Source organism: Pelodiscus sinensis, chromosome 4 (genome assembly GCF_052426305.1).
Source record: "Pelodiscus sinensis isolate ZL-2025 chromosome 4, ASM5242630v1, whole genome shotgun sequence".
NCBI lineage: Eukaryota > Metazoa > Chordata > Testudines > Trionychidae > Pelodiscus > Pelodiscus sinensis.
Genome location: NC_143055.1, coordinates 66899479 through 66924757, shown reverse-complemented (window position 1 = coordinate 66924757; position 25279 = coordinate 66899479). Strand labels below are relative to the sequence as shown.

Genomic DNA, 25279 nt, shown 5'->3' with positions numbered 1-25279 from the left:
CCCTTAACAATACTGGGGAAAATCACTGTCATTTAATATATACTTTTCAGAGCCAGCACAAAATTAAAATGTGTATAACAATAACAAAAGGTGGAACAATCACTTCAGAACAGTCAGTTCTGCCTATACATTTTGGAAGCATGAACTCTGGATGCATTCAAGGATTTACAGACCAAAATTCACCCACTTCTTAAATATTTCTGCTTTCATCTTCCTTTCTGCAGCTCTGTTCAGACTACTGATTAGGAGCAAACAAAATGAAAATTGAGCTACTTCTGACAATGACAGGCTGATTAGAATGTTATGGTTTCTGAATTTTTTTATCACCTTATTTTTCATGCATCCAGACACCAACTTTTTTCTTTGACATAAAATATGATGTATAAAGCTTTTTATTATTCCAATGTCATAGCAAGTCCAAAACCCATTCTGTGGGAAAACAGACTTTAAAAAAACTTCTAGACTTCTCAGTTGCTCTTTCCTTGAAAAGGAGTATGACCAAATTCAGCTACTTATGTTAGGACTCAACAAAGGTAGTGTGGCAGGTTGTTGCCCTGCCCTGGCCCTTTAAGGGGGCCAAGATGCTGGAGGGAGGAGAGCCCAGCTGTGGGCAATTAGGAGAGGCTATAAGAACAGCTCCTGGGAGGAGAGTCAGAGACTTGCCTGCTGCTCTGGAGAAAAGAGCAGTTAAGACCTGATGGCTAGGGAAGAAGGAGGCTCCATGGAGGGGGCAGTACTGGGGAGGCTGGGGCAGGAGGAACCCAGGCTACATGGCCTGAGGCCTAGTGCTGCATAGGAGGCAGTCATGAAGGGCTGGGATGACCAATGGAGGCAGCCGTAAAGGGCTAGGTGGCATAGGAGGTGGCCACAGCTAGCAAGGAGGCTGCTGCAGTAGTTGGGGGGAGGGAATTCCCGAAGCAGGGAATCCTCACCCCATAAGTCCAGGAGGCAACTGGGCAGGCAGAGGTGCACCTGTGGCTAGGGAGTAGGGGCCTAGAGATCCTGCGGCATGCCTGGAGGGGGTGTTAAGGGGCTGGCAGGGTGCCTGAGGCCAGGATGGTGCAAGGGGAGTTAGGAGTTCCCATGGAGAAGAACTGGGGGTTCCCGAGTGTCTGGAGGATCCTGGAAGAGAAGCGGACTACAACAACATGGACTATCCCCCGGAAGGGGAGTGCGGAGCAACCAAGGAGTTGTCGCTGCTGGAGGGCAGTGCCCTGAACACACCACCACCCCCAAACGGGGCATCTGAGCAGCCAGCTACTTCTCCCATCCGGCCACCCTGGAGGCAAGAGCTGGGCAAAAAGAAAAAAAAGTGAGTGAACCCGCTACAGTAGAAATAAGTAGATGAAAGGAGGTAAACTTGACACAGTGAAATAGCAGGAGTGAAGTGTTTCCACAGCACATCAGTGGGAAAGGGAATGGTATCAAGGACAGGAAAGTGCTGCTTTAGGCTTGTGCCATAGCTCTGGGGTAGTGGGAGGCATGTGAACTGGAAGAAAAGAGAATATGTGCATATATACAGAACAGAAGTTTGAGAGAACATGCAAGAGACAGTTTGAAAATGGAGGAAGTAGGCTTGAATTCAGGAACTCTCAGCTGACAGGCTCAAAACAAACATGTCACAAATGACCTAGGGGAAAAATGTGGCAGGTGTTTGGTTTGTCTTCCTCTTGACTTTGAAACCGCTTTTTAAAGGCATCCTGCTCTGGTGGAGTCATCCTCAGTCTTATAGCCCTATTGTCAAAAGATTTTGTTTTCATACAATACGATTCAGATCTTGTTTTTCTGCTGAAGACGAATCCCTCCATGTTCAAGAAGGTCAGAAAAAAATTATAGCTAATCTTTTTGTAACCATTGCAAAGTACGTAAATTATGTCCTACCATGATCTGAAAATAAATAAAAAGTATTTGGATGTTGAATCATTGGATGAGTGAGCTACCAATTTCTGATGTTACATGGTATAGGGCCAGAGATTCTCTGGATTTATGTTGATGTAAATTAGATCAGAATTTAACCTGACAGTTAATTTATCCAAAATTAAAGAAGATTTTTAGGGAGAGATTCACTCACATTTTGCAGGGAAGGTGTTTTATGTACTTGATATCTGTTTTAGATTTGGCATTTCCTTAGTGAGCAACTGCTCCCACATATGAGCAAAATAAGTCATTAAACATGCAGCAAGTAAATGGCCCAATATTTGAACTTGCCTGTCAATCATTTATTGTATTACAATTGCAAGAATATAATTGTGCAATAAAAAGGACTATGGGGTAATTGACATGGGTAGTGAAGAAAGTTACTTGACTTCCTTTCCATCACTAGAGAAGTATTCCCTCACAATTGAAGTTCATGTGTTCAAGTTTCATTGCATTAAATATTTTTGCTTGTAGAGTTCTATAGTCTTGTAGTCTTCCTAGCTGGCTGTCCAAAATTTGTCAGTTGGATACAACAATTACTTTGCAAATATATACATGGCTGCTTGTGTGTTACAAGGAGAAATCCACAAGTATGCATGCACTCTATTTTTTTTATGGTCCTTGTTGTAGTGGAAAATATACAACTCCACTTTTAGAAAAGGAACAGATTTAAAGGAGACTTTGGACCCATTGCAATAGAAATAGTTTTAATAAACTGTTCCTCTACATTGTAATTAAATCTTTTAAAATTAATTGTGAGGAGAGCAACAGCTTTAATGCACCCGCTATTTTGAAGTCTATTTCAAAATATTGGGCATGTTATTCTAGGATCCTTGCAACACTCATTCCATGAGATCTAAGGGACTTATTGAATAACACTTTATTTCAAAATTTAGCACCATGTAGACAAAATTAGAAATAAGCTATTTTGAGGTAAAGGTGCCATGGAGATGTGCCTCTAGAAACTAATTTCATTTACTCATTGTGTTAACTGGATGATATCCTGATCCTCATTGATCATGAGCCCCCATCAACAATACTGAGCGGCTATTGTGGGCGACATTGTCATATTTAGTGTTCAGATTTGAGACAAATAATTTTATTTGTTACTGGCTTAAACTGAGAGAATAATAGAATCCTTTTTGAGAACATGTGGGGTTAGCACACTTTGTGATTTCATAACCTACACACATATTGGAATGACTTATTCAAGAAGGCTCACTGTAAATTCCAGTACTCAAAATTCATAGAATCATAGAGCTGGAAGAGACCTCAGGAGGTCATCAAGTCCAGCCCCCTGCTCAAGGCAGGACCAATCCCAACTAAAGCAACCCAGCCAGGGCTTTGTCAAGCCGAGACTTAAAAACCTCTAGGGATGGAGATTCCACCACCTCCCTAGGTAACTCATTCCAGTGCTTCACCACCCTCCTAGTGAAACAGTTTTTTTCCTAATATTCAATCTAGACCTCCCCCACTGTAACTTGAGACCATTGCTCCTTATTCTGCCTTCCATCACTACTGTGAACAGCATTTCTCCATTCTCTTTGGAATCTCTCTTGAGGAAGTTGAAGGCTGCTATCAAATCCCCCTCATTCTTCTTTTCTGCAGACTAAACAAACTCAAATCCCTCAGTCTCTCTGTATAAGTCATGTGCTCCAGCCCCCTAATCATTTTGATTGCCCTCCGCTGGACCCTCTCCAATCCATCTATATGTTTTCTATAGTGGGGGCCCCAGAACGGGACACAATACTCCAGATGTGTGTAGCCAGACACAAACCCCATCTTGTTTTTCCACGAGCCCCATCTTGTTTTTCCCCCCCCAGAGAGCAAGAGAAAGGCAGTCAGCCTTTGATGCCCTGGGAACACAGGTTTGCTGCCTGTCCCTGACTCTACCATAAACAGAAACCAGACAGTAAATGGGCTAGCTGACGACCCGGGGCCTCCCGTCGCCCTGATGGCTAGTACCAGTAATTGACACGCCTGCACTGTCCCAGGAGAGGAATCTTCGCCCATCACATACCAGAGGTGCCCATTGTCTGCATTTTCCCAGGTGTAAATTATGCTTTGCACCCTTCGTGAGAAACTTGGCATTCAAAGCCATTTTTCCTAATTGGCCACTTGAAACCAGGAAGAAGCCTACATGACCCAAGGGGTATAAAAAGAGGTTCAGCCGCCCACCCCATTTGAGCTCCAATCATCTATACCTGCTGGCAGGTATTGATTGTCTCCCGAGGTCTGTGGGACGCCCAACCTCGCCCTACTTCTTCCCGAGGGATTGAGAGAAAGACGCTGGCCACGCCAAGTCTGGAACGCAGGGGTGAGAATATATACCTGCTATGTGTCTATTTTGCATGCATTTAATAAGAGCTCAGAGAACCAAAAAGGTTTCATGGTACCTGTAAGTGACTTCTTAGTGTAATTTCTGTCCTGTCCTTTGTAGTGGCTGTGTTATCTGTAACACAGCAGTAGCATTTAACAACTAAGTTTACCCTGTAACAATAAAATAGTAACTGTTTAAGCTTTAACCTGACTCCTTCAGTTGCTGTAACAGAACCAAGCACAATTTAAAAGAACTTCAGCCGGTCATAAGGGACTCACTGCCCTGACCGTCGGCTGACAATGTGACCTCACCAGAACCAAATAAAGGGGAATAATCACTTCTCTGGATCTGCTGGCAATACTCCTCCTAATGTACCCTAATATGCCATTAGCCTTCTTGGCTACAAGGGCACACTGTTGACTTGTATCCAGATTCTCATCCACTGTAATCCCCAAATCCTTTTCTGCCAAACTGCTGCTTAGCCAGTCGGTCCTCAGCCTGTAACAATGCTTGGGATACTTCCGTCCCAAGTGCAGGACTCTACACTTGTCCTTGTTGAACCTCATCAGATTTCTTTTGGCCCAATCCTCTAATCTGTCCAGGTCACTCCAGACCTTATCCCTGCCATCCAGTGTATCTACCTCTCCCCCTAGCTTAGTGTCATCTGCAAACTTGCTGAGAGTGCAATCCATCCCCTCATCCAGGTCCTTAATAAAGATGTTGAACAAAACCAGTCCTAGAACAGATCCTTGGGGCACTCGGCTAGAAACCGACGGCCAACCTGATATTGAGCCGTTGATCACTACCCATTGGGCCCGACAGTCTAGCCAGCTTTCTATCCATCTCACAGTTCATTTATCCAATCCATATTCCCTTAACTTGCTGGCAATAGTATTATGGGAGACGGTATCAAAAGCTTTGCTAAAGTCAAAGTATAACACATGCATGGAGTTTCCCCTATCCACAGAGCCAGTTACCTCCTCACAGAATCTAATCAGATTCATCAGGCATGACTTGCCATGTGTGAATCCATGTTGACTATTCCTGATCACTTCCCCTCTTCCAAGTGCTTCAAAATGGATTCCTTGAGGATCTCCTCCATGATTTTTCCAGGGACTGAGGTAAAGCTGACTGGTCTGTAGTTCCCTGGATTGTCCTTCTTCACTTTTTAAAGATGGGCACTACATTTGCCTTTTTCCCAGTCATCCAGGATCTCTCCTGATCACCACGATTTTTCAAAGATAATGGCCAGAGGCTCCACAATGACATTTGCCAGTTCCCTCAGTACCCTCAGATGCATTAAATCAGGGCCCATGGATCTGTGTATGTTTAGCTTTTCTAAATAGTTCCTAACTTGTTCTTTTTCCCACCAAGGGCTGTACATCTCCTTCCCATACTGTGTTGCGTAGTGTATTTTTTCTGGGAACTGACCTTGTCTGTGAAGACAGGCAAAGAAAGCATTGAGTACTTCAGCTTTTCCCCCATCGTCTGTCACTAGGTTACCTCTCTCATCCAGTAAGGACCCCACACCCTCTCTGATCACCCTCTTATTGCTAACATGCCTGTAGAAACCTCTCTTGTTACCCTTCACATTCCTTGCTAGCTGCAATTCTAATTGCACTTTTGCCTTCCTGATAACTCCCCTGCATTCTCGAGCAATACATTTGTACTCCTCCCTAGTCGTCTGTTTTATAGGCAATTGCATATATATTATCTGGAAGACAGGATTTAAGCTGACATATGAGATGAGAGCTGGAAGTGGAAAGTTTTATAGAAGGTAATATGGAATATACTTGTATAAATACTAGGTATAGATAAAATATCTTGCCGCTTAGATTCCCTTGGGACTTTTAAGTTAGTGCATTTTAATAAATCTTCTGGGAAGGATACAGAATTCAGAATATTTGTGTCTTCAAACAAACTGAGAGGTTTAAATATGGTTTCCTCCTTTTCAGCTGGGTATTAAAAGGAACATTGAGCAATTTTCTGTAGAAGCATGAATGAGTAAAAATATTATAATCAAATATAGTTGTTTTTAAGTAGAAATACTGACAATTATGAGCTGAACACAAACTTTTACAAAACTATGTGATACAGTATGCTCATGAGCTACCTACTAATAGAAAGAACCCAACTTTGATGTTAATTTGAAGGTTAGAGAAGTTAAAGCAGCTAAATAGGAATGGAAATATGAGGTTTGCTCTGCAACACATATTCAAGTTGCATAGAACTGAATGATGGAATTAATCCCACTGAAATCATTTTTTCAAGATATATTAAACACACCTTTACTGTAATGACTGAGCACGATTGTCAACAGATGCCATTCCTGATGAAGTAGCATTATTGTTATCTTATACAAAAAAATCCTTATAGGACAGCTAGTGTGGTGTTTAGTGTGGTACAAAACTGGTCCATGAATGAGTATGTAAAAGAGATGGTGTGATCTTAATATGGAAATGGTGATCATGATGATACGTGTTCAATATCTGGACATGTTCAGCATGAATGAGGAATGGAATTTTCAAAGCTCAGAGTGCAATTGGTTTAAGTGCACTTCTTTAAAAAAATAAATGTCTACTAAGTACATATTTGGTTCAAAGTCCAGGAGTTGGGAGTGCTGATGCTAAGCATGTGTGGCCATTAACAATGAGTGCTAAACCGAGATTTTTTTTTCAAAAGGACTCATTGATACTGTGTATTCCTTAAGATGTAGTGTTCTGTGTTGCACTCTAATTATTTAGAGATATTGTTTAAATTTGCTGTCAGTGAGGTTAATAAAAATACAATCTTCAACAAATCTTTCAGGTTGTAAATAAAGAAATGTCCTAACAAATTATGCAACAGAACAGGAGGTGTCTGAGAATATGCACATGCAGCAAGCAAATTAAACCAATTCAGTCTATTTTGGTGTCAGTTTTTCTAATGAGATTAGATGTGAGCTTTGCAGCTATTCATGTAATTTGTCAGTTCAGGAAGAAAGGAGCCTATTTTCATAATTTTTTCAGAGCTAAGCCTGTTGTGTTTTACTTTTTTTCATTTATGGAAGATCACAGATTTCACTTGCTTCATCACTGATATGGACAACTGACAAGGAATCACTAAGAAGTAAAATACTGGGGATCAGCACAAATATAAGATTATTCGGGAATTCATTTATTAAGTGTGATAAGGGAAGACTACTACAACATCAGATCATTGTGTATCTTGTATATGTAAGATGTTACAGAAAAAATACTTGTGAATAATTGAAAATATTTTGGGACACTTTCTTGTACCTCACTACCTTTTAAAACTCAAGTACCTTACTTACCAGAAATCCCAAGGGTGGCCTAGAAAAAACAACAATAGCCCCATGTTTCCAGTGTGTGTAGGGAGGGAGGGTTGATCCGACCAGCGGAGAATGAAACCCTTTGACCACTAATTGCCCATCCTGGTTTACTGTATAAAAAACAAAAAAGTGGGCATGGGAATGGTATTGCTCTATCTAAGATTATGTGTTAATTTCTAATTACCACCTTTAGGGTTGACAGGTTTTTTGTCCCTGAATCAGGCTCCGTATTCACTTAGCATGTGCCTAGAATACATTCCTCTTTCAAAAGAGGCTGCACCCTCTTTCTGTGGTTGGGAACTCAGATGTGCACAGTTGCAAGTTGCAAGTTTTTCCGCAAAAGCAGTTGCAACACTCACAGTATAGTGATCAGCAGAAGTGAAGGTTAGCAGATTTCTGTGGTTGAGACACAGGTCTCACCAGACACATAGTTTATTTAGAACTTTCCTGAAAAGGGGAACTTATGTCTGGGATCTTTCACCCACATAGGATAGTAGGGAAATTACCCTCAGATTCAGCACATGTATCATTAAATAAAAAGTCCCATAATAATTGGTCCTGAGCTGAGTAATCAGGACATAGGATGTGATAGATGGCCACAAATGCCCATGGTAACAAATTGACAGATATGATAAGAAGTTGAGCAGTGATACATTGACCTATAGGAAAAAGACATTAGAAACATCCCCTACTGAATATGCATCAAACATGTCAGTGCCATATATTATAAAAGTGGTGCCCTACGGGCAATAGGGAAAAGAAGATATAGTCCTTGGAATGGCCAGAATGATGGCCCCATGGTGATGATGGAGAAGATGAAGGTAATGAGAAAGATGATGTGCTAACACCTAACATTGACCTAGAAAGAATGCAGTAAGTATAGGTATGGAAATATGAATGTACATTCCCTATCTTATGTAACTGGGATGTTTGTGACAGTGCTGGCTGTATTAATAAACACCAATTGCACCCCCTCCTCTCTCCACTGTGGAATATCAGAGTTAATTCGGATTCCATTAGGAGTCTAGTTGCAAGCTGCTGAGCTGATTTCACCATGGGCTGATGGTGCACTAGCACTGAGGCTCCTCTACTATATGCTGAAGAGCTGAAATCTGTGTGTGCTGAGGGGAGCCTGGTGCTATATTGCTGAAGAGCTGAAATCTATCATGAGCTGAAATCACTATTGCTGTGGGGAGCCTGACACTATACTGCTGAGCTACTAGCAGAACAGTTTGCGGGGGCAACTGCCAAGTGCAGACGGCCAGCAGAGCGGTTTACGGGAACGACCAGAAAGCATAGGCGGCCAGCAGAGCGGTTTGCAGGGATGACCAGCGGGTGGAGCCAGCCAGCAGAGCAGCTGACAGGGATGACTTGCAGGCAGCCGGTAGGAGCGGCAGCAGGCAGCCAGTGGAGCAGGTGCAGGAGCAACCAGTTGGTGGCCAGGGGCATGGACTGAGACGGCTGGTGGAGCAGGGCAGTTCCTGGGATGGCTGAGGCGGCTCACGGGACAGCAGGTGGATTGTGGCAGAGTGATTCGCGTTGGTGGTGGCAGCAGAACCCTATGGAGAGGTGGAGCCATCGACAGATCATGTAAGGTGTATCAACCCCCACCCCACTCCAGGTTGGGATGGTAAAACCCTGCTGGGTGAACTTTTGAACCCTGGGGCTGCACTGACCCAGGGCAGAGACTTTTGAGGACTTTGGGTGATTCGTGGCTGGGGGGTGGGCCTTTGCTCATGTTTGGTCTATGAATCCGAGTTGTGGTGTTTTCCCAATTTACTGCTGAGGTCGGTTACCTCATGTTATGAAAGATTTGCTGCTATACCGAGGCTCTGTGCTTGCGAGAGGGGAAGAATTGCCTCTTCGAGGCGCCCAGCGGTGTGTATAAGATTTCCCAGGTCACTGGGTGGGGGCTCGAGCTGGTGTTGTATTACCTGTTGGAAGGAGACCCCTAGATACTGAACCCGGCCCTTGCTGCTATTTACTCGGCCTGGCAGAAGGGTTGCATAAATTATCAAGAACAAAAAAGGTAAACCCTAATATTTTCCCCTTTTAGTAGATCACCTTCAAGTTCTGACTGATAGCATACATGATTTGATGCAGAACTCTGTTTCCCTCCTCCCTCTCCCCCACACTTATATACCAGGGAACATCACTGCTGCCAGAAAGTGAAGGGGATGCTTTTGCATATTTTATTATGATGAACTTAGCAAAGTGTTAGAAATCATATTCATATGTTTTAAAAGCTTAAAATTATCCTACAAAAGACAGAGGGGCAAAATTGATATTTGTTATGGTCTATAACTCAGTTCTGAGAGCGCACTTATATGGAAAAAATTATGCAGAATACAGTGAAAATCTGTATGTACATGGGATACTTTTTCAAGTTTCACTTTCTGTAGCAGCTTTGATTCTATTATGTAAGTATTTCTATAGATAACCTTTAAAGCATATAGACAAATATTTTGCAGCCAAGAGAGTGTCTGACTATAACTGAATCAGGTCAGAACTGTCCACTCTTCCCACAAATGTAATCAAAACATTGGCATGCTTCTTCTTCTTCCCCCACAATCAGCAATGAAGAGATCCACTCCGGATTAACACTCTCACCTCATCCTGCCTTTTTGGCCCTAACTGATTCCCATCCTGCATTGCCTCAGTCACTTCCAATACTTGCACAAGCAAACTTATATTTATCCTACATCACTTTTTTTGTCCCTAACACAGTTAAATATAGTGTAATAAAGATATTTTAAAAGCTCTTGGTTCTTTCACTTTCACTTAATTTATTCAAAAGCTAACTACCACTTTTAGCTTCACCATGTAATTAAATGCCAATATAAATAGGTCTAAAAGATCACGTTCAGTAAAATAAAAATGCTGATAACCAGACTCTTACTGTGGTAAACTTCAGCTTTTGTCTAGAATGTCTCTTGTTGTCTTGTTTAATTGTCAATAACATACAAATATTTCATGGATTTCATTCTCAAGTGCAATTTCATGTGCAGCAAAGTAAATGTACATTTCAAATTCTTCTGTGTTCAAAGATGAAGTAGTCTCATGTTAATTAAATTGTATTTTGAAGACTGCTAATGTAAACACTGTCAGGAAAAACAAAATTTGTTTTGGTTTCATCTTCTGCAAATTATGCTTCCAGAAGAGCTAAAATTCATCACTGTAAACTAGATTTTGTTGTTGTCGTCGTCGTCGTCGTCGTCGTCGTCATGGATGTTCCAATAAACCTCTTCTATCCAAACCAGACTTGGCAGCTTTGAAAAGATCTGGCTATAATGGTCACCCAAAACTCAAGAGTCAAAACTAAAAAAAAAAAAAAAAAAAAAGCAGCATGACTGGTTCCACTTGGACTATGTAGTTAACCCTTCCCTGAAACCAATGAATTGTTTTGTGACTGTATTTTAGACTGTATTTGAGTACTGATTTCCCCCTCCCCCCCCCTCCAAATACCCTGTGCATTGAAATAAATGGTCTCCATTTAAACATTTGCTGGAGATTGGAGTACAAAGCATGTTTATAATATTGACTCAAATATCAACTTAAATCAGAGCTATTCAGTTGTCAATGATGCTCAAAATCTATAACATTTCAGAAAAATGTGGTGTCTACTAAATCCTTTTGTTTTTGAGAACATATTTGATGTAACTGCATTACTGAAAGGAGAAAGGACACAAATGCCTAATAATAGTCCAAAACTAAAGCTGTGTGAATGGATTACAGGTATTACTCTTGAACTACAGGTGGTAAAAGACATGAGCAGTCAGGGATGATCAGTGTTCTCTCTAAGGTGCTCACCTGTGCAGCTGTGCACAAAAAATTCTAAACCTGCCCACCTCCTTCAGACCCATGCAGCAGCACTCACCTTCCTGCTGGACCTGAAAGATGAGTGGCATGCTCTACTATGGCCGGGGTCACATGTTGGGTGGGTTGCTGCACTGGGAGTGAGAGCTGCAGCAGCACGGTGGGTGGACTGGTGGCTGTTGCCGGGATACTTAGGCCCCAATTCTGCCTGCACAGACTTTTGTGCTCACACAATGATACTGATGTCCCTTTGCATGTTGGGACCTTCCTTGATCATAGTTAGGATGAAAAATTTTCACCTTTTTCGTACTCATTTGGAATTACCCACTGCCAGAGACAGGCTGCCAGACCATTCATTCACTTCTGCCTCTAAAGAGGAAAATATCTGCGTTTTGCTGAGTTTTATTTAAACAAAATGAAGGCAGAATAAAGAAAATGTAGGGTTTTTTTCTGAAACTGAGGGGAGAAATGAGTGTTTAGAATTCACAATATTTTTAAAAAAAACTGAGGTTGTAACGTGCCTGCATACCTAGATAGGTAACTTAAATATTACATTTTGCCATGCCAACTATTTAAACATTATGATCTCCCTGATATTCTCTTACCAGCATTCTACTATATATAAAAAGTATATAGGAGTTTCTCATGACCATTCCAGGCTGGGACCTATTTTGGCAACAGGATCCACCAGTGCAGATCCTCATTTCTAGCAGCTGAGGTGGAAGTGTGAATACCAAAACAGGGAAAGTTGCCTTTTTAGTAAGAACCATTCTGAATCCCTATCCCATCCTAATTTGATTTGTGTTGCATTTGCAAATGAATTGCGGCTCTGCAGTTTCTCTTTGTAGTCTGGATTTAAAGGTGTGTGGGGTTCTCGTTTTTGTGTTTTTGTGGTTTTTTTTGTTTTTTGTTTTTTTTTAGAAGGATGGCTACTTTTAAATGTGAGAGTCCAGGGAGGTCAAAGTGTTCTATTGCTTTATGTATGTTACCTTTCTTGATGTACGATTTGTGGCCATTTATCCTTTGGTGCAGAGACTATCCTATTTGGTCAATATACATGGCCTCGGAGCATTGCTGACACATGAGGGCATATATTACATTGGTAGATGTGCAGGTCAGTGAGCCCCTGATGGTGTGGCTTATGTGGTTAGATCCTGTGATGGTGTCTCTTGTATAAATATGTGAACAGAGTTGGAAAAGGGGTTTGTAGGGATTGGTTCCTGGGTTAGTGTTTCTGTGGTGTGCTGTGTGGCTGCTGATGAGTATTTGTTTCCGGTTAGGAGGGTTGGCTGTAGATGACGATTAGCCTGTCTGTCAAGGCCTTTGAGAGTGAGGAATCCTTTTTCTAAGATAGGTTGTAGATTTTCAATGATGCGCTGGAGGGGTTTTAGCTGGAGGCAGTGGGTGATAACCAGAAGTGTTCTGTTGTTTAGGCCTGAACAGCTTTACTATATTCTAGAAAGCCAGTCAGGTCTTGACTGCCAATTTTTCCTAGCCTGTACTGAAAACTTAAAATTAATTCACAAATCTGAGCTAAAATTATGGGATAGATTCTATTGTACTAACATTTTGTGATCTGTTTGTATGCTATTTCAGTCTTAAAAAAGCTTAGTCTTGTGAGAACAGATGCTTTTGTAATTTTTGTAGCCATATGCGAAACAGAACATAAACAAACAAAACAAATGTCCTTTTCAGTTCTGGATATGGTTTGGGAGTCATAGCAAAGGGGAAATTCTGTGCCAAGGGACTGGAATCATTTTCTTCATCCCCCTCCCCATAATCTTAAAAAGAGTTCAGCTGAAAGATGGTTCCAGTTTTGGCATGTCATTGCAGCTCAATGTTCATGTTTTCTGCAGCATAGAAGAAGGCATAGTACCATAACAATTAGTCCAGAAATGGTGAATACATCGGTTTCAACGTTCCTATCGGGAAATGCCCCTGCTAGTATTTCAAGTCTTGTATATAGATCTGATCTAGGATATTCATTGCCATCTGTTAGTGGCATTTTGCCCATTCAATAAGATAGAATTTTAGTTTTTAGTATAACAAAGATGCCAGTCAAACATGTATTAAGAAAAAACATCTGGAGAATACAGAAAGTGACAAGACAGGTTTCCTGCATGAACTTCCGCAGGGTAAAAAAATTACTGAAGCTATCTCACATCAGTTGACACCTACAGACATTATACTATTAGCTAAATCCTTTACCTTGTGTTGTTCCTTGCTGCTTCAGTTCTGGGAACACTGCCCAAAAAGGAAAAAAAAAGTAGGTGTAGTTAGTTAACCCTACACAAGGATAGGCACAAGTAGAAAAGATATTTGAAAATTATTTTTATAGTATTCTGGTGTAAAGTAACCTGGCTTGAACACAGTCAGCTGAGGGATTAAAACAAAATTCACAAAGGGTATGTCTACACTACCCCACTAATTCGAACTAGCAGGGTAGAGTAGACATACCCTCATACACTTTCAACTGGAATAAACCACCCTGAACATAAACTCACAGCCCAGGGATTCCCATTTAAGGGCTTATAGGGAGTAAAGAGATAACACCCAATCTTGAGAGCACTCTGAAAGGGAAAACAATAAGGGAAAGTTTTTCGTTACTCTGGGTCCCTTTTTATATTCTCCACTTTTTACAGGCATAAACAACGTTGTGTTGACAATCCTATGTGTTCTTGTTACAATATAGATACTGTAAGGTTAAGAAGGAAATGACTGAGAATTCATCTTTCTACCAATAAATCTCAGTGGAGTGGGGGAGAACTTACTTTTAAGAATCACAAAAATGCAGATCCCATTCATGAATGCACAGCCCTTTATATACTCTGTCATCAAAACAGTGAAATACATGTTGTGTGTTCAAGTTTTTTGTGAAATCCTTATGCTTTCTTTCAAACCTACATGATGAAAGAAATGTTTCAAGGAAAAAACCCATGACTTTGGGCTTTTCAAGCGAATAAAAATAATCTATATAGTGCCTTCTAAATGTGTTCTCGGTATGTTTACAAGCATTGACTGATCAAGTCATACAATACTTATTTTAAATACAATTCAGGAGGACAAACTGAGAGATTAAATGACTTGACCATGATAAACAAGAATACATTAACTATATGACTCAAATACACTTTTTTTGCCTCCATAATCTGTGCTTCTTTTCACTGTTCCGCCGCTTCGTTTTCCTATGCCAGGTAGCCTCGTCTACATGCCTCTGTCGCCAGAGGCATGTAGTCTAGACATACTCTTAGAAAACAGAATTGTACAACAGTGTAGGGAGTTCATTTGATATTGTAGAGTATATGAACATTAATTAAGGCAGAATGAATGATCACTTAAGTTGGACAAGCCTACATTAATGCAGAACATTATTTTGGAAGATACACTAAAAATAAAAAAAGAAATAAACTGTCAGCTATAAAACATTGTCTTCTGTAGAGCTTCATTATGAAAGTTTATTTTTTTTCCTGTAGGATTTAGATGAGTGACATAAAAAGAAAAATTGTCCTAAACATTTGAATAACTTTTTATATATACATTAATCTTTGCAAATATACTGTTAATTACTTTTGTTCATCATTTCCTACCCACATTAGAATTAATAAATTGTTATGCAAATACACTGCAGGAGAAAATGCAGCTGCAATTTTTTTTATTGGTTGTTTATCTCACTTATGGAAATCTACAATAAGAATGACCTAAGTCACTAATATGGGAATGTTAAATACTTGTACATTCCTTCCCATAGTGCTGGAATGATTTTTGCACAATACAAGGATTGTGGTAGCAGACAAGAAACTTCATATTACCATTCTTAATCCTAATGAGGTTACTGAGTACTTGCTATGATCCAGGACTCCTTGGTGCAAAGCAGCTGAGAGCATAAGGTCTATATAGAAGTTTATAGAGATTCATAGAATCTGGTATCTACATAATAGTAGCTGTCTTCTGAGAACCAGTAGCTTAGTGGTCATCATAATGATTGTAGGATGGATGGGTATTAAGGAATTACTAGGGGGCTGTGCCCTCTGCTTGGTACACTCCTCTACACCCCCCCACCCCTCTTTCTGGCTCCTTTTGCTTTGCTGAGAGAGCCTGTTGACATCATCAGCATCTTTTTGTCGCCCAGCAGGAACATTCTGTCATTTGTCAGGAAAAACTTTTTTTAGTATAGCTGACTCTCTACTGAAAACTCTGTTCTTAAGGTATCTGAGTTGACAGGTGACCCAAAGGTGATAAATGGGTTCTATTCAGGTAGTGGGAAGTAGCCACTACCTCTCTGACTGGCTATATAAATATGTCTAAGTGCTGTGTGTTTAAGCAAAGTCTTAAGGGAAGCTGGTTACCTGAGGTGTATTGCTCCTTTGAGAGCAATGGATCTGTGACTGGGGCTGGTAACGCAAGGGGATGTTTGGAAGGCTTGAGGAGTGTTCCTATCATGAACAAGTATAGCTCTGGAGGGGAGCACTTGTGTTTCCTGTGGCCAGTGGAGTGAGGGAGCTAATACAGGCAAAGCTTCATTACACTGGGTAGCAGTATGGCAGCAAGGTATCTTTCAATCTTGTGTACCCCTGTGAAACATAATATTTACCCCCATTTAATTTTATATATTAAGACCAGGAGATGTTATGATCTACTCTGACCTCCTGTATTCTGACCTCCTGTATAACAAGTCCCTGGAGCTAGAGCTAGTAAAAAAAAATTCAGAAAAATATAATAATTTAATAGTTTTATTGACCACTTTTGATGAAATAGTCTATCTATATTCTGGTAGTTGGTTTTCTTCTGTTCAGGAAGTCAAGTCCTCAGGTGTTCCACAGATTCAAATCTGGAGCAGAACTTTTCACCTTAAATCACTCAGAGCAGGTAAGAGCATGGATTTGAACTTTGGTCTCTACATTTCAGTCCAGTAACCCATCACCAAGCCATGGAATCAGGCACAGACAAATAATTGTTTCAATGAAATTCCCAAATAAAAATTCTCAGGCATCAATTCCCCACATGTTGACACAATTCTTTTTGCAAAAAAAAAGTTCAAAAGGTTTTGTTTTTAACACTGAAATCTTGAACATTGTTTCAAAAAGGAAATTGCTGTCATCCTCTAGTCATCTCAGTCTAGTTCCCCTCTGCACAATTTCTGCGTCATGCCTTTTGTTTGAGCTATTGCATAATTTTATTTAAAAAATATATTGATGGGCTTAAAGCTCATGGAAATTTTGTGTGTCCAACTCACAGAATCAAATACTATTTGAATAGCTTATGCCATCACTATATAAGATACTAGCAGATGTACTTGGTGTTGCACAGTTCTTTAATTGAAGGAGTGGTTTGTTCGGGAGGAGGTGTTTTTTAAATAGATAAATATATATGTGTTATTTCAATAATTGCATTTTTTTAAAATGAAGGCTGGGCTGAGAACTTGGGGGTAAGAAGAGATAGGGGTGGGTGGCTTAGGGCAGAGGGTTGAGAGATGTGCAGAGGCTCAAGGCAGATGTTGGGGGCGGGCGGGGATGCTTAGGATAGAGGGCTTGGAGGTGGGGGTGCTTACTGGGGTCATCTGTGGCAGCAAGGAAGGTACTGGCTCCTCTGGCAGTGACTCCTCCCAAGAGGCTGGGGCTGTGGCTCCTCCTGGGAGCGGGGGGATACAGGTCTGCATGCTTGTCAGGTGGGGGTTGGATTCTACAGGCTGGACCCAGCCTTCAGTTGTCCTCCCTGGTCTGCAGCCTGTCTGGGGGGCGGGCAGTCCCCAGCCTGCTGCTGCTATGTGTGGGCCTTGCTTGGGACAGTGCCCCTGCCCTATTCTTCAGCCTGTTTGGTAGAGGGGCATCACACTGTGGGATGACCCCAGCTTCGAGTTGGCCTCCTTTTCTGCAGCTGGTCTTGGTGGGGGGAGTGTTTCAGAGACTACTCTCAGCCTCCAGTGACCCCCCCCCCCCCTCCATCCTACAGCCTGTTTGGGAAGGCACTCCAGGGAGCTGGCCAAGCTTTGTGGCATTGCCCCTGGCCTTCAGGGTGCCCTCTCAGTTTACAGGCTGTCTGGGGGGGGGGTGCTTGATTCTGGGGGCTACTCCCCCTTCAGTGGCCCCCCTGAAGGCTGTGGTGGGGATGAGGATCTGAGGGCTGCTCCTTTCTCCAGTGACCTTCTTGCAGCCTGAAGGCTCTCTGGGGAGGGCAGTCTCTGGGGAGAGCAGAATCTGGAAACTGATCCTTTTTCATTCCTCTCCCCATTTGCTGCAACCTGCAGGCTATCTGGGTGGCAAGCTCTGGTGGTAGCCTCCCTCCAGTGGCCCCCCATGGTCTGCAGGTTGTCAGGAGAGGTGAGTGAGACTCTAGGGGCTGTCCTTGCCCTTCGGTGGCCTCCCATGGCCTGCAGGCTGTCTGAGAGGGGCGAGGCTTCGGGATCTGCTTCTCTATGTCCTGCAGGCTTTTGGGGGGGGGCAAAGCTCTAGGGGCATCTTCCTCTCCAGAAGCCCCCCTCCAACAGACCTTCTGTAGCCTGCAGACTCTCCATGGGGGTGAGGATCTGGGAGCTGCCCCCCGCCCTCCAGTGGCCCATCTCAAGACCTTCAGGCTTTCCAAAGGGCAAGGGACAGATTCTGAGTTTGTGGCAGCGGGTCTCCTTACCGGTATGTTGGCAGGCAAAATGGCAGAGTCCCAGCCCTGCTGCCCTCTTCATGTTGCAGCTGCCCTGAGTGGCCACTCTTGGTATCATGTCCCTCCGTTCTCTGCCCTCTCCCTTTCCATGTTATGTTATGGAAAATAGTCCCATTCCCAGCACTTCCTATTTTTCAGGCTCAACCAAACCCTGACTTTGGTTTAAGTTAGGGTAAGAGGAAGCTGCAGACCAGATTTGGCTTTTACGATTTAGGAGAAATTCTTGTACAAACTGACTAACAGATGCACAGACAGATGGACTCATTCTAAAATATGAGACAGAAAGAGAGAATTCTGTGCAGAAGGTATATTTCAAAAATAGAAGACAAAATACTGTTGTTACCAACTCCTGTATAATTTTGCAACCATATGTAGTTTTCAGCATAACAAGAAAATAGAGTGTATTCTATTTCCATCAGATCAGGTAAAATAATTAGAAAGTAACTGATATTTTATAATCTATTTTAGTTATACTTTGCTTCTCTTAATATAACATTTAACATAACATATTGTGCTCATCCATGCAACCTATTGATTCATGTAATCTCTTTGAGAATGGTATATTTCATTATTACATGAAGAAATAGGCCATAAAGTTGAATCGTTTATTTGCACAGCTTCAAATGTTCTGAAGCCAATTTTACTTTCATGTCATTAACGATTCATTTCATGTGAGACAAGTAAATGAGCAAAATTTCTTTTTGGAGATAGAAGTTAAGGGCATCCAAACAGATAGCAGAATATTTCCAATAACTGTCAAAAGAATGTAGTTTTATATTTCCATTAACCCTGTAAGTGACTCCTCTTTTAATATAGTGGCAGGCAGTATAAAACCATTCCTGTAGGTATGAGTAAAACATCACTAGTTCAGTAGTTTTAACTAAACCTTCACCTATATCATATGGCACAAATTCCTTGTAGATATATTAAGTAAAATAAAGATGGTTTATGATATCTATGAAGTTTACTTGTACTAATTTAAACCAGGATGTTAAAACATAGGCTACGTCTAGACTGGCATGATTTTCCGCAAATTCTTTTAACGGAAAAGTTTTTCTGTTAAAAGCATTTGCGGAAAAGCGCATCTAGATTGGCACGGACACTTTTGCGCAAAAGCACTTTTTGCGGAAAAACGCCCATGCCAATCTAGACGCGGTTTTGCGCAAGAAAGCCCCGATCGCCATTTTTGCCATCGGGGCTTTTTTGCGCAAAACAGTTTTTAGCTGTCTACACTGGCCCTCTTGCACAAAAGCATTTGCACAAGAGGGCTTTTTCCTGAGTGGGAGCAGCATAGTATTTGGGAAAGAACACTGGCAATCTTACATTAGATCGTCAGTGTTCTTGTGCAAATTCAAGCGGCCAGTGTAGACAGCTGGCAAGTTTTTCCCGCAAAAGCAACTGCTTTTGTGGGAAAAACTTGCCAGTCTAGATGCAGCTATTAAGTAAAAGAGCACATCACAATAGATCTTATCACAGAATACATAATGATAAATATGTTCTAAATTCTATTGACGCAGTTTGGAAGGAAAATGTAACCGTGTATCCTTAATACAGATCTTATGAATTTGCCAATAAAGTCTTACCCAAATAAACAGTTAACAGTTTGACTAATAGTAACCATAGAATTTAGAAAGTGAGAATCTCAGCCAAAGTTGGTATTTGTAGATATATCACATCAGTAATGTGTAACATTTTCAGAGAATGCGTCTTTTTACCCCCTTGTTTTCTTTTTACTGTTTGTTTAGGTAGGTTAAGAAAATCATAATTCATTATGCAGTTTTTAATATGAAGTTCAACCAAGGATGTCAAATGAAGAAAATCACATTTATTAATGCTTCTGCTTAATGGCATACTGTCTGATGGACTGTTCATATAACCTCACTGACAGACTGCTGGTGAGGGCACACCTTACTGCTGACTATTCATTTAATCTGAGTAACCATGAAAATTCTTACTATTCCCACTTACGTCATACAGGCAGCATGTACCCATACAATCATTTGTACTTTGACATTGACTAAAATACTTACACCTCCATCAGTCTTATTGTATTGATATTCTCAAATATATATGCCATAACTACATCTGAACTATATTCTGTTGCATGATTTTAGTGAAATAGAAAATATAAGTCTCAAAAGAAACGGATTGCTGGTGTCATAATGTATAACGAGTGCATTCTGCCTCAAATTGCAGAAATTCTTAACTGGCTTGCAAGATTGGTTTCATTCATGTGCAAAATTACTTGTGGAGAACTTATTAATTTTTGGTAGTGTTAGGTATATGACATATTTAGGGAAACATTAACAAAACTGATAAATGATCAGACAAATGTGATAGCAATCCTTCACAGCCATTCATCTCTTGCAATAAAATATTTAGGATAAGGAGAACAAATCCCAAAAAGTATATTGTAATCATTAGCAACATAATGTGAGAGTCTCTGAAATGAGGAGAAATGATTAGCAGATATTTGGCTAGTTCAATTACTTCCTGATCCAGCCAATCAAAACTCCTTTCAGATAATCAGAATATTGTAAGATTGGCACAGACAGGGGAGTCTTGCTCTATCAAGAAGAAAAGTTAGGAAAGTTGAGGCATCTGACTGCTGCACCAGAGCATTGATAAAGATAGAGGAGTACCTTTACTTGCACTATAGATTTACAACCAGTGACACAGCCTCCATTGGCTGGGAACAATGATCTTCAGCCAATGGGAGCTGCAATTGGCTGTACCTGTGGGGCCAATTTGAAGCTGGGAGCTCTGGAGCATAGGGTAGGAGCCTCCACAGCTTGCACTATAATGGCAGTTGGCTCTCAGCTATAGAGCTTCCTTGTTCTTATCTCTCACTGTAAGTGGTTTAAGAGCCACTACATGAGACAGTGAACTACACCCACCAGGTGTGTGGGTTACACAGGTAAATATAGCAGTGATGGGGCAAGAGAGGGGGGTTATTGTGGCTAACCCTGTTAGACCAGACCTGGCCCATGGGCTAGCATTTCCCCACCCTGTTTTAGAAAAAAAATCCAATCTTGATGTCTAAAATTGCCAATGATAAAGAAGCCAACATGATCATTGGTAAATTTCTTCAGTGTTTAATTACCCTCATTGTTAAAACAATCATGAACTTGTCTAGCTTGAACAAATTGTCGTTGGATCATGTTATCTTTTTCAACTAGACTGAAGAGCCCACGAATATTTGTTCTGCTTGCAGGTAATAATAGATAATAACCAAGTTACTACTTAACATTCTCTTTAAGATACATAGATTACACTCCTGGGCTACGTCTACACTGGCCCCTTTTCCGGAAGGGGCATGTAAATTCACTAGTCGTCGTAGGGAAATCCGCGGGGGATTTAAATATCCCCCGCGGCATTTAAATAAAAATGTCCGCCGCTTTTTTCCGGCTTTTAAAAAAGCCGGAAAAGAGCGTCTAGACTGGCCCCGATCCTCCGGAAAAAGTGCCCTTTTCCGGAGGCTCTTATTCTTACTTCAAAGTAGGAATAAGATCCTCCGGAAAAGGGCACTTTTTCCGGAGGATCGGGGCCAGTCTAGACGCTCTTTTCCGGCTTTTTTAAAAGCCGGAAAAAAGCGGCGGACATTTTTATTTAAATGCCGCGGGGGATATTTAAATCCCCCGCGGATTTCCCTACGATGACTAGTGAAATTTACATGCCCCTTCCGGAAAAGGGGCCAGTGTAGACGTAGCCCTGGAGTTTCATGGTAAGGTTTGTTTTCTTCTCCTTTAATTGTTTTTGTGGCTCTTCTGTCAGTCCTCTCAAATTTATTTCTATTCTTCCTGAATTTGTGGGTACCAGAATCAGACACATTATTCCAGTAGCAGTACTGAGTACAAAGGTAAACTAATCTCTCTACTCCTACTCAAAACTGCCCTGTGCATACATCTCAGGATTGCATTAGCTCTTCTGCATGCTCTCACTGGGAGTTCAACTGATTACCCACCAGAGTCCCCAAATCTTTTTCAGTGTTACTACTTCTCAAGCTAGAGCTTCTTATAAGTATGGCCTACTTTCATCATTCTTATTGTGCAGGTATGCATTTAGCCATGTTAAAATATATATTGTTTGCTTAACTAAGATTACAAACAATTGAAATTGCTCTATATCAGTTGCCCGACTTATTATTCATTTACCCCACCTCCAGATTGTTGTCCTCTGCAGTCTTTCAGTTATTCTACATTTTCTTTTGGGTCACTAATAAAAATGTTAAACAGCATAGGGCCAAAACTGGTTGTTTCGGGAAATCATTCAAAACACACCCACTTGATAATAGTGATCATTTCCCATACAGAATTACATTTTGAGATCTATTGATTAGCAAGTCATTTAGTCTATTTAGTGTGTGCCATTTTAATTTTATATCTTTCTAGATTTTAATAAAATGTTGTGTAGAACCAAAGTCAAAAGCCTTCTAGAAGTTTATTGCATCAACATATAAACCAAACTTTTATTTTCATCAAGAAAAGGTATGCTGTTAGTTTGATTGGAATCTATGGATGATTGGAATCTATGGAAAATAGATCCTTACTGATTGGGAGTAATTATATTATTATATGTGAACTGTTCTTATCTTGCCCAGGATCAATATCTGACAGGTAAAGACGGCTGCTCCATTTTAATACTAAACTGAATTTTGTTGAGGGATTTACAAGGAGGCTTCACTTGACTGAACAGCCATGGAAACCAGAAACAAATGATCAAACCACAGGGGCAGCTTTACTCTGGAATGCACCGCTCCTGAACATGATGAAAATATTATAAAGGAAAGACTCCAAGAAAAGGGTGATCAGAAGGAGTTGGAAGATGTCGATAAGGAGCAGCTGAAGTCCCCCTGGTTGTCATCAAGCCATTGGACCTAAAGAGAATGCATGAATAGGAGCTGAAAAGCCTTGAGGGTCAGAAAAGAGAAACTGAAAACCCACAGGGTATAGTCAAAGGGACCTGGGTGGCAAAGTCAAAGAGATCAGCTGCAGAAGGATGCAGGTGGTATCAACAAGGAACAGCTGGGTTGACAAACAAGAACCTGGAGCGTGTTGAGACAGGAGCAGATGGCAGACTTAAGGGCATGACCAATCAGAAAGAGCTTGGAGTAGTGCTATTGATGAACTCTTAACAAACGAGCTTATGCAATTTGCCTCATTTGCATTCTATATATATTAAAGTCTCCTTCTTTACCAAGACACTGCAAAGAACTACAGAACATTTTTAAGGCAAGCAACCATGGTAATAAATAATGAAGTCCTTCAAGTGTTTTATTGAGAATTTGTAGATTTGTCTGAACTTTTCATGTCCTGTTGGAAAGTTGTACTAAGTTTAATCTTTGAATCAAGGCTAAACAAATTGCCTCTATTCTTTATGGCATTTTTTTAATCCTTGCTTTTCAGCTTTTTGCTATTAGTGGGTGGATATTGTCTTAGCACTACACCATAGGATGCAAAGTTAAAGAAATTTCTGACTAATTCTGTGGCCATGTTCCACATGTATAAGCTGAAATCATATGCTTTTTAATATTGTACCTCATGGCTTTTAATGGTCCTGGCCCTTTTGTGCTAATGAAGTTTTCTAACAAATTCTGGAGCTAAAACATCACAATAAGTTCCATAAAAGACTGAAGGTTCACAAAGGAAAGCCAGGGATTGGGGGTGGGGGAGGCTATTATCCATTCAATTAGTCCCCTTGCATTCATAAGGCCTCTTTGATCTCATCTTACATATATAGTAGTTTCTACAATTGTGGATACAAAGAACAGGTCTTAAAATGGCTGTATATTTTTATATTCTTGTAAAAATGGAGGCTGTGTTGTATTCTGTTTAAAAAAAATAGACCTTGGATTATTTTGTCAGATATTCTGTCATATGAGGTTAATGAATAAAAATGTTCTGATGTTTAAATTCTCAGATTAGATACTTTTTCGCTTAAATTCAATCTGAATGCATCAGAGTGGACAAACAGAATGCAAAAACAGCACTCTTGTACTGTTAGAATTCTTAAATGCATGCCTGTCTTCAAGGAATGTTTTTATTTGAGGAAAATTGTATGGTAACACAATGTGCTAGGGATTTATGGATTTTTTTTCCCTCTAAAACTTAATATTGTTTTTCAGATTGATAAATCCGTCTAGCCTCCCCCAAAATTCTGATTGTTCATAGCATCCTCTTTTTAAATCTCCAATACTTTCTTTTATTAAGTACTGTGAAATCTCTGCCTGAAATGCACTATATAGGAATCAATTATTAATATTGGTGTTTAATTTGTTCCATTCTTTCTTGGAAAAGGGGAGTGAAATATAGATGAGTTCTTCCATAAGGAAACACTTTTAGCTCTTTTAGGGTCATCAGATTAGAGTACTAGATTTAAGTTTAAAAAAAGTCACCAAAACTTCTAATTTTATTCCAGTGGGTAAATATTTTCAAACAAATAATTGGAAACACAATTAAAGGATTCTCTCTGCTAGAGGTCAGAAGATGCTAAGATTTGCATTTTTATTTTCTGAGATGATATTGCTTGGTTCTTCTCACATTTAATGTTACCCTGTTCAATTACAATGAAGTTATTCCTGTTCTCATCAGTGTGAAAGCAAAATGAGGCCTATAATCTAGTTTAATTTAGATCAGACAACTGGACTACAATATACAGTAATTATTTTAAAGTACTATAGCTGTATTATTAAAGTAGCTATGTAGTTTAGCTACAGTATATGACTCTCAACCTGCCCTGGTGCTGGCTAGAATAGAAAATGGAAGATGAAGACTACTTATATATATTAGAATGAGTTCTAAAACAGTGTATGAGAGGATCATTGACAAATGCTGCTTTTGTTTTATTTAAATGTGGGTTTTAATCCACACCCCTTCTGTGTATGTCAGATGTTGGGGATTGTTGCATAGGAAAAATCATTCTCCAACTCCTGGACTCACCCACTTTTTTCTCTGCAACTTATTAGCAGGCTGATCATCATCGAAGTTAATGGGAGTTGTGCCATTACTTCAGGGGTAGCACAATGGGCCCCATATTTTGCAAAGGGGACTTGTGTGTACTATGTGACCTCTTCCCCCAATAAGCCCTGTTCCCAGTTTTATATGATTTTGACTCCCCTCCATATAATTGAGAAGAGTGGAACATAGAGAAGAGATCAGAATTTTGTCTAACTAAAAACTCTGTGAATAAATTGAGATGGAAAGAACCTTGTAAAAGATAATATAGATAATCTCCCTGAATCA

General features: G+C 40.6%; 1 long non-coding RNA gene across 5 annotated transcripts in view; it reads left to right on the top strand.

Moving 5' to 3' along the window:
- Positions 1 to 24600, top strand: part of LOC149524530 (uncharacterized) — an 84437-nt gene extending 59837 nt beyond the window's left edge. For 2 of the 5 annotated variants that reach the window (XR_016349422.1, XR_016349421.1), the window contains exon 4: positions 22639 to 24599. This is a non-coding gene — a long non-coding RNA (uncharacterized LOC149524530). Of the gene's footprint in view, positions 1 to 16177; positions 16251 to 22638 lie in introns of all 5 variants that reach the window. The other 3 variants (XR_016349424.1, XR_016349423.1, XR_016349420.1) reach the window with 3 other exon arrangements.
- The last annotated feature ends 679 nt before the right edge of the window (positions 24601 to 25279 follow it).